This window comes from Carassius auratus, chromosome 6, assembly GCF_003368295.1.
Source record: "Carassius auratus strain Wakin chromosome 6, ASM336829v1, whole genome shotgun sequence".
Taxonomy (NCBI): domain Eukaryota; kingdom Metazoa; phylum Chordata; class Actinopteri; order Cypriniformes; family Cyprinidae; genus Carassius; species Carassius auratus.
Genome location: NC_039248.1, coordinates 26,914,078 through 26,923,766, shown reverse-complemented (window position 1 = coordinate 26,923,766; position 9,689 = coordinate 26,914,078). Strand labels below are relative to the sequence as shown.

General features: G+C 36.5%; 1 pseudogene; it reads right to left on the bottom strand.

The window, feature by feature from the left end:
* Positions 1–7,070, bottom strand: part of LOC113089052 (transcription factor AP-2 gamma-like) — a 9,731-nt pseudogene extending 2,661 nt beyond the window's left edge.
* Between the last annotated feature and the right edge of the window lie 2,619 nt (positions 7,071–9,689).

Sequence of the window (9,689 nt, the reverse complement as noted above, 5' to 3'; positions counted from 1 at the left end):
AAGATGAGTCACCGTCGGATCCATCGGCTTGGAAATGACTCAAAACGGCATCACGAAAAGAATCATTTCCTCTCTAAGCTGAGATGATTTCAGATGAATAGACTCTCTCTTTTGCGGATGGCGGTGGTCACACTGCATGTCTTTAACGAGCCTTTGTAGCTGAAGGCGTCTAATGGTCCCCTAGACCCAACAGGCTCTTATTGATAGACTAGCACATTATTCACAGTAGTCGTCTTTAAGGTCAGTCGCTCTCTTGGCTAGCGAACATGTGATAACAAGCCCTAATTCAGCTTTGAAGGTCTGTAAATAACTACGCCTTCTAGTCATTCCTGCTTCAGACCCATGTTCCCATTAGTGGAGAGAATGGTGACATTAAAAGAGAAAGCTAAAAGTATTCTGCATCGCTCCTGGTGCTAGTTAACTCGTGATCTTTGCGCTAATGTCTCTGTGACTCATTGGTTAGCTATACTCATGCAAAAAGGTGGACATGAAATGTCAAGAAATTACAGATTGCGAGTAGAGCTAACATAGACGACCTTTGCGTGTGATCACGCAAGTCTTTTGCCTTTGTATTAAACTATCACTGTTCTCTAGATGTTCCACTGGAATTTAGACGCTAGAATTTGGACTTGGCCTGAGTTCAACCTCAAAAATAAAAGGAATTAAATTAAATTAAATCAAGCCAAAACATTTGTTTTAGCATTTAGCACATTCCGTGTTGTTACGGTTCATTTCACCAATTAAACCGATTTAATGCAACAAGACTTTTATAATCGAAACAGATTTTGTCATACACTTTTCGACTGCTTTTCAGCATCTACCACTGACTTGTTCAGACTGTAAATCAGGGCAAAAGTTGTGTTTTTTTATTCCAAACTTTAAATCCACTCTGGAACTTCACGTCAACCTCCACAGATTTTGTTGTTGCAATGACTGAAATATATTACTGTCCTTAGCATTTATGATAAAAACTACTTTTACAGTAACAACAGTGGAAACTGACTGACATAAGGTGCTTACCTTCCACCAGAGCAGTTAGTAAGGTGACGTTGGCGGCCTTCTGCGACCCGCCGGCAAGTTCAGTCCAATTTTATCCAGTTTTTCTCTCAAGGATCGGCCGCCGTTCTTTGACTTTGCCCTTAAGAATAAAATGACAGGAGTGTCATTAGTGACCTTTTGCTAAACCTGCCAATGCTAGGTTAGTAACGGTTGCTATCATTCATATTATCAGACAATTTTTTTTTTTTTAACTTTTCCAAACCTTTAAACCCTTAGCATGAGCACATTTTCAGAAAATTGCAAGAGAACTATTGCAGGTGACACGTGGATTTTATTTGTTTTGTTTGCGTTATTTGACTTAGAGGCCAATATGGAAAGATGTTTTGGCCCAGATTCACATGGATAAAAAGGCTCATGAAAAAAAAATGATGTCACAGCTTAAGTGTTTAAAATGCAGTAACAAAAACGCATACAAGCGCAGACAAAATCCCCACTTGCTGTTTGGCCTCTATGATATGCATGACTAGAGTTGTGGCTGGCATCACCCTTCACATGTGGGGTAAGGGATTGTTAGGAGGAGGCATGAGTAAGTGCCCCCCTCCCGTCCGACACCTCCCCCTCCCAGCGCTTGTGCTATATGACCTACTTAACGAATATCAGTGTGTTTGCGTCAGACACATGAGAACAGAAAAAATATTCCCAGTAATAAGGGGCAGCGAGATTAGACTGTGTGTTTGATGACATCACCCCCCCCCCATGGGTCAAATTTTGGCAAAATTTGCATGAATATTAAGCACATTTTCCATCAATGTATAGTAATCTCAAACATGATTCTTATAAGGTTTTGTTCACCTGCACAGACAATTAATTCAGTGTACTACAGTAAAATTTAACTAAAAAAAATTTTTTATTAAAATTGGCATAACTTAAAAGTAACTCTTAGACTATCATATATATTTTTCATAATATATATACATTTTTGTCATTTTTGTACGTTATGCTAATGATAATTTGTGGTGAAATGTGTGTAACTTATGAAAATTATGCCACATTAGTATTTTTCAATGATGCAATGATTAAATTATGGTGAATTAGGACCTGGGCTTGTTGTTGAGTATCATGAGGTTCATCGACCAACCTTTTCATTTGCTCAAGTCTTAAATATAAATATAGTACAATGTAAAATTCAGTGCATTTATATCATCATATTAACATATTTTCAAGTATGAATGTGCAATAGCTGCTCACCTGCGTAATACTCCTCCGAGCAGGGAAGCGTTTAGACACTCCGGGGGACAAGCGTCTCTGAACTTCTGCAACAGTTACTTTGTACTTGGAAGTGGAGCTGAGAAGAGAGAGTCGACCAGGTACTGAACAGAAGACCTCAGTGGGATTTGACACCATTCCCAGCAGAGACTCTTTCTGAAAGGGAATCCCAAACGGGCTTCCCTTTGGCAGGGACATCGGACCAGAAATATATCGTTCAATCAAACAGCTCCAGAAATACAGGAGGGAAGAAAGAAACAAACAGGAACTTCAAACAGGTTTCAACACAACTGAGCACCAACTTTAGGATCTTTAGGATATATAAAACCACTACAGAGATATAAAAATATAACAAGCTCAGATCAATTGATCTTGGGAGAATTTGTTTAGAAATGTTTGAGCTAAGAAAGCTCCGATTTTGATTGCAACACTTTTTTTTTTTTTTACAAGGAAGTTGAACTGAATCTAATTAGAAAAACATAAGGTTCACTTTCACCATTTTGTTTTAGAAAAAGAGTGAATATTTTCAGATGCACTTGCAAAGTAGAAGCTGAAGCGGTTAAGATGAAGATGGAATAAATTCAAGCCAAACATGTGACATAAATTTTGATATGGGCCAGAACTGGACAGAGCATCATCCATGCTATAATCATGTCGACTAAAATATTGGCATAGACATTAATTCAGCATGTCACTTGGTGCCTCGAAAGAAATCTAAATTACTGACTAGCTAAAATAAATGCCAGAATCTGTCAGTCAACTCCTGACCACAACATAATACAGACGCTGCAGGATTATACAGGAAAATAGTAAAGACCACCAAACGATCTCAAAAATATGGACTCCGAATTTTTTTTTTTTTTTGCTTTAAAACTTTAGTGATCTTTAATGCATCTTCAACTCTGTTGCAAAACTAAAGGTAATTGATAAGTCATTCTCAGTATGATATATGCTTATTATAAAATGCATCTAAATATTTGATCATGCATAGTTATCACAGCAAAAAAAAAAAAAAAAAAAAATCAACATTTAAAAGATTGGAGAAATACTTTTTTTTTAATGGAAAGGTCTTGGGTCCAACTCAGTTAAACTCATGTATTTGTAACCTGTCAGAGGCTAATCAAATTAAACAGATATCAAAATGCAAGCATTCAACCTCAAAACCATGAACAATGCTAAACAAAATATAAGAAGGATACTAAATTGATTTAAACAAACACTGTAATGCTTCTCCGCTGCAAATGTAAAGACATTCTTGTTTACTTTTGCATGCTACACAGTTTTAGTGTTGAACTGGGTTGATGTAACTAAAGTGTCCTAAAGCAAAAAACCTGTTGAGAACCACTGATACAAACCCCTCATTCAGCAGCTAGTGATCACACAAAACAAACAGATGTTCAAAACTGTCTTTCTGTTTTGCTTATTTAAGACGTTTTCGTGTCACAGCATAGGACTGAACAAAATACCCATGCATGTTTAAAAGCAGCCACACCCCAACTACGGTTGATTCTTGTCTCCTCGAGCGTGTTTGTGTGTGTGTAGCGGGGCAGAATTGCGTTCTGACAGACTAAAAAACAGGCCTAGGCCTCCACTCTCTGAGCAAACACACCATTTTAAGGATTGCCCAACATCTACAACTTTGGCTAGTCTGCCATTTTGAGAGGGATCCTTTCTTTGGCTTTCCATTCATGCTGAAAGAGTGGCAGAATGCTCCGCGGATCAATGCCAGATTAGTTAAATGGACCACATGACCAAAAGGATTAGCAATATATGCATGAACCGGCACCACCTCAACTCCACCCACCTAAACCGTTGGCTCGGACAAGCCGAAATCTGGAGCCTGACTTAGTTTTTTCCACATAAACAGCAAAGGTGCAAGATTTTAGTCTTTTGACTTAATGGTTGGATTGAGCAGATCAGTTCCTTCTAAAGATCTGAGTTGCATATGTTCAATGCAAATTATTCAGCTTGAAAGAATCATAAATCATGATACATTACAATTCTAGAACACACTCTTATTCAAAACACGCTTCATATAATTATTTAAGGAAGTTAATTAAATTTGAAAACTCCTGGAATGCTACATTTCATATAAAATTGTTTTAAATAGGTCTAGCATTTTGTGATCCTTACACTTCATAATGATTATGCATAATGAGCTCATTTTATTTGAGAGAGTACATGGAATTTTTCTACCTTCCTTAGTCAGGCCACAGGAATATTTTATGTAAAAGGTGATTAATAAAAAAGTATCTAAATAAGGCAGTTGAATTTATTTATTTGTACAAAAAAAAAAAAAAAAAACTGCTCAAATCGTAGATTGAACATTTTTACCAACAATAAAAAAAACGCTCCTTCTCAAGTTTTTACAGTAAATTATCCCAACTGTTTTTGACCAATTCAAAATTACTATAAATATGATTATGTTTGTGGTTATTATTAAATATATTAGACAAAATGAATATATTTAATAATGCTGTTGTACTGTAAAATTAAAATGCAAAATTATTTTTTTAATGCAAAATTACAAGACTCATATTCACATCTTTCCCATTCAAATGAGAACCTAAAGTAAAAAGTAAAGTTTATTTATGTTAGAAAACAGAAATACAACCAACCTTTTTTGATGACTGTGTGATCAGGAATTACAATACTGTGATCACCTTCTTGCTGCAAGAAAGAACCAGCAAATGCATCACTATCCACGTAATCCCAAATAAATAATTATGAAATCATCAATCAAATCAACTCACCTGAACGTCATCCAATCCGTGGCCTATATCGTGCAAACCCATGTTATCACCTATGGAATCGATTCCATGAATGTGTGGAGGCAGTAGCTCTGGTCTCCTAAAACCATCCCGGCGCATCCCGGACGAGCCCCCTTCCAGGCCCAGAAGGGGACTGCCGAGTCCACTGCGGCCGTGGGACCCTATGGCCTCTTGACCTTGCCGTCCGGGCCATGACTGTTGCTGATTAGATGCTGCAGACTGGTGTATTGAGTTGATACTAAACGGGTCGCCCAGGTGAGAGTACGGGTCGTTAGGCTGGGTGTACGGCAGAGGCTGGTAAGGGGGAGGGAAGTACGGTGGCTGGAAGTCCGAGCTGGCGGTGTGCGAGAGGGACGGTGGCGGGCTGTAGAGGTGCTGGCTCACCGTGGGAATGTGAGGTAAACGGGGGTTTCCATTGCTGCTAACATCATGTCTTTCCTGCTGAAACAGAGAGTGCATCACATTAAAACCATGCACACGACGAGTTCATTCTGATCACATGAATACCTCTGGAGAAAATACATCTGACAAATGCACAAGTATAATGCTTAAATTTGGAAAACAAGTTGAGTTAAATACAAATAAAAATAAAAAACATTTTTCAAATCTAAATGGAAAAATCCAGCTTTTTACACAATTTGCACAGATATTAACAAATCATAAACATTTCCATGCAAATTAAAACTGAACTTTGCATGTTCTTTATCATGCACAATTGTATGCATGCTCAAAAATCTTAGAATAAAATAAAAAACGTTAAGTTGTTGGCTTAAAGATACGTTTGAAGCCAACAATCGCACTTTTGTTTATTTAACTATTCAGTCACATCGAATGCATTTGGTCTGTTAATTTAGATTTGATCACATACAACGCATATGTAATGTTACCAAACCAAACATTTTTACGCAAGTCACTTGTTCTCTTTCTAATTCAGCATCAGCTGCTCGTCTTTTGAGTCTGTGTTCAGCTCTTGAGTGGTTCTGTAGTGTGTGCATTCATGACTTCTATTGTCTGGCAAAGTTGCTTGGATAGTTACTGTCACCAGAGACACATGAATGACAATGAGCGACGGGCCATTTCTAGACAGCTTAATTGAGACCACAAGAGAGTTTGAGAGTTTTCTCTCAAATTCAGAATGAAACCCGATATTTGAAACAATCGGTCTTGCGCTAGTGGAGAACACAGCGCCAAAAAACAATTCCCACCTTTTTTTCCATTAGTAAAGATTCAGTCTCCGTTCAAATGAAAACTATGCAATTATTGCGTTTTGAATTAGATTGCATTAGTACTTTATTATTATTTTATTATAGCTCTATAGCTAATTATTATACCGGCTGAATAATTTGTAACTTATATGAAATTTTTTCAATATAACTATTCAATATACATTTTTTTTAATGAAATGTTATTATCCAGTTTAGTCGGCACGTACAATTCTGTTTATTTGCGCGTGATCAAATTTGAAATAATTCATGCAAAAAATAAAAGAAAATGGCTTATAGGTAAGCTATATTTTTTAGGCTACAATAAGAATGAAACATTCCAGTACCTAGTTAACTTCGCAGAACTCACTTTGCATATTATTCGGGAAAAGAACAATGCCGAATTTCCTTATTTTAAATTATAAACAGACAATGCATGTTTTTGATTCTCCAATAAAATCTGCCCCTCAACCAGATGTCTGCATAAGAAAACGCGCTCGGGTTCGCTTCTTCTTCGTCTTACCTCGCAGTCATCTTCATACTTCACGTTATCTGCTAATTTCCACAACATTTTGTCTTTGCCTCGCGTGATCTCAGACGTGTGTATCTGTGCTGATGTTTGTTTGCGGTCTCGAATATAATCCAGAGAGTCCGGCGCGCGCCGCGCAGAAGTGAAGCATCAACTCAGTGTTGAAGGAGGAAGATGAAGGAACATAAACTCGTGTAGTTCGCGACTCAAACTTCTCCAAACAGAAGCACTCGACTCCCTCTGACGGAAAACAGAGCGGCTCAGGCTCGACTCAGTGACTCTCTTTGGACTCTCACTGCTATATTTGCAAGAGTCAGCGGTGGGCGGTGACCTACTGCGCGCTGACTACGTCACAGCGGAGAACCTGCTGCTGATTGGCTACTGTCAGAACGACGGACCAATCGCGGAACTGTCCGTCTGTTCAGAGGGCAAACTGCGACGATCTGCCACTTACTGAAGCAAACTCTACAAATAAATAATGGTAATATGTTTTAATTGAAATTAAATGTCTTTTACGCAATTATAAATGACCAGAATTATGGCTAGATGGAACGTTAGAACGATTAATAGAACGATAGAAAGATATTAATTGATATTAATTGGATATGATAGATATTAATTGGATGATAGATATTAATTTGAGTGCAAAAATTGGACAAATCGAAAATATATTTGCATTTTTTCCCTCAAATTTTATGCTTATTAGATACTTTGCAATGAAAACAAACGCAGTAAATCAGTTAAAAATAAAGTGATAATAATAATAAAATAAATAAATAAAACGTTTTCACTAATGATTTTAGGCTTTACAGATCAACTGTGTTTTATATAGCCTAATTGTGTGTTTTTATCGTTTTTGCTTAACTAACTTAAAATTAAATTGATTAAATGAAATATAGCCTATTAAAATAACTAGCTACTAATACTACTAGGCTACTACTACTAACGAATGCAAAGTATTTTAAAGTGGAAAATGTCTGCATTAGAGATTTGAAAAATCGTAAACAAAAAGATAGCAAAAGAAGGGGAAAAAGACGAGAGAAAGACTTAATCCGGTTTAGACTCGCCTGTCTGCTAATGCAGGTGAATTAAATGTGTTTGTGGGTCAAAGCGCCTGCGGCTCGAGCTGGACTGAGATAAATGAAGCGCACGAGCGAGTTTGATTCCTTTGTAATCTGAATGAAGTTTCTGTCAGATGCTTTCACACACGTAGACTCTACTGTAACCCGAGGGAGAGGCATCTGTTTATGTAACCTGCTGAAATCGCAAGAAAAACGTCCACTCAGGCAATAATAAATGCATGAATGCCAAAATGTTGTAAGACATTAATTATTATTTACCTATAGGCCTAACCTGAAGACTCGGTATTCTCGTTCTGCGTCGTTTGTGCAAAACGGAATCAGAATGATTTAATAACTGACTGATGAATCATCAGTGTGAGATAGCTATTAATTGTAAGTCATTCACCGTAAGCGTTTTATTTCGGCTCAAAACTCATCGTCTGAGAGTGAACGGAACCCGCAAATAAGCATGTAGCCGGATTTAATCATTTAGGCCTATTGGCCTTTTTTCAAAAATAATAAATACATTAGTAAAAATCGTAATAATTTGATTTCTTAAAAAAAAAAAAAAAAAAAAAAAATACCGAGGAGCAATTCTGTTAAACAATCTGTGATCACTCAGGCCCATGATGCGCTAACAAGAAGGCCTACAGAGTATTGAAAAACACCATTTAAAATATAATATGCATGCTGTTTTTATTATTTATTTAATAACACGTAGGGCAACTGTGTGTGGGTTTTAATTAGTGTTACTGAAAACCGGAGATTGGTGTTAACTCTCTCTGTAGCGCAGTTTTTTTTTTCGTAATACCTTTATATATTTTTCCCATTTATCTGATATAAATGCAAGTAATTTTGAAATATACAACTTATTCTAAAACTGTGTAAATGAAGGCGTGGTTGTTACAACCTTACAGTAACAAAATGCAGGTTGTAACATTAAAAGAAAAAGAAATAAAGAATCCAAATCTGTTTAATTTTTGTTGCATGAATTATTGTATTAAACTGATATCAGAATTTTTGTATGCCCACCTTGAAACCCGACCGCATTTCATTTTAAGCATTGCAATTAATGCACGGAAATATATCATTATAAAGGATCAAACAGTTGCATAATACAGTAACAGGCTCACAATTAAAAAGTGTTTGCGTGTATGTATCTAAACTAATGTGTAGCCAGCACGAAACACTGAAAAACCATCATCCTCTGATCAAACATGACATTTTTTTTTTAGCATTTTTTTTCTTTTAGGTGGAAGTTGGACAAATCAAATTTAGGAAGAGAATCTGCTGAATCGGATGCATGGATTGATGCACAAATCAAACCAATTAGTTAAATGTTGTTGTTGCATTTTTAATAAACTATTTGTTTAGCCAGTAAATTATATACTTTTTTACAGAGACGTGTGATCTCATTTGGTGCTCACGTATGATTATAGTAGCTCTTTTTAATTGGTTAAACTGCTGGGTGTTAAAATGCTCGCAACAAACCTCTTCACGTGCTGAAATTTGACAGTGATAAAACGCATTTATTCCTTCAAAAAGGCGTCTGCTAAATTCATAAAATCGAATAAAACTATTAAGTCCAGGCTGGACTTAATAGTTTTATTCGATTTTATGAATTTCCAGCTGTTAAATGTTCAGAGAGGTGTTAAGTTTCACACCCGAAGAAATAAAGGCACTACAATTTGGCAATTATTTGTTATTGTTCTATTATTACTATTATAAATAGCCTAGCTGTGGTTATTATTACCCTGCTTTCTTTAGGCTGTACATTCTGCAAGCTCAAGCATTGATGCATGCACCAGTTTACACGAATTTAAACCCTTTACTAGGCCTATACACATTTTACAAAATATTT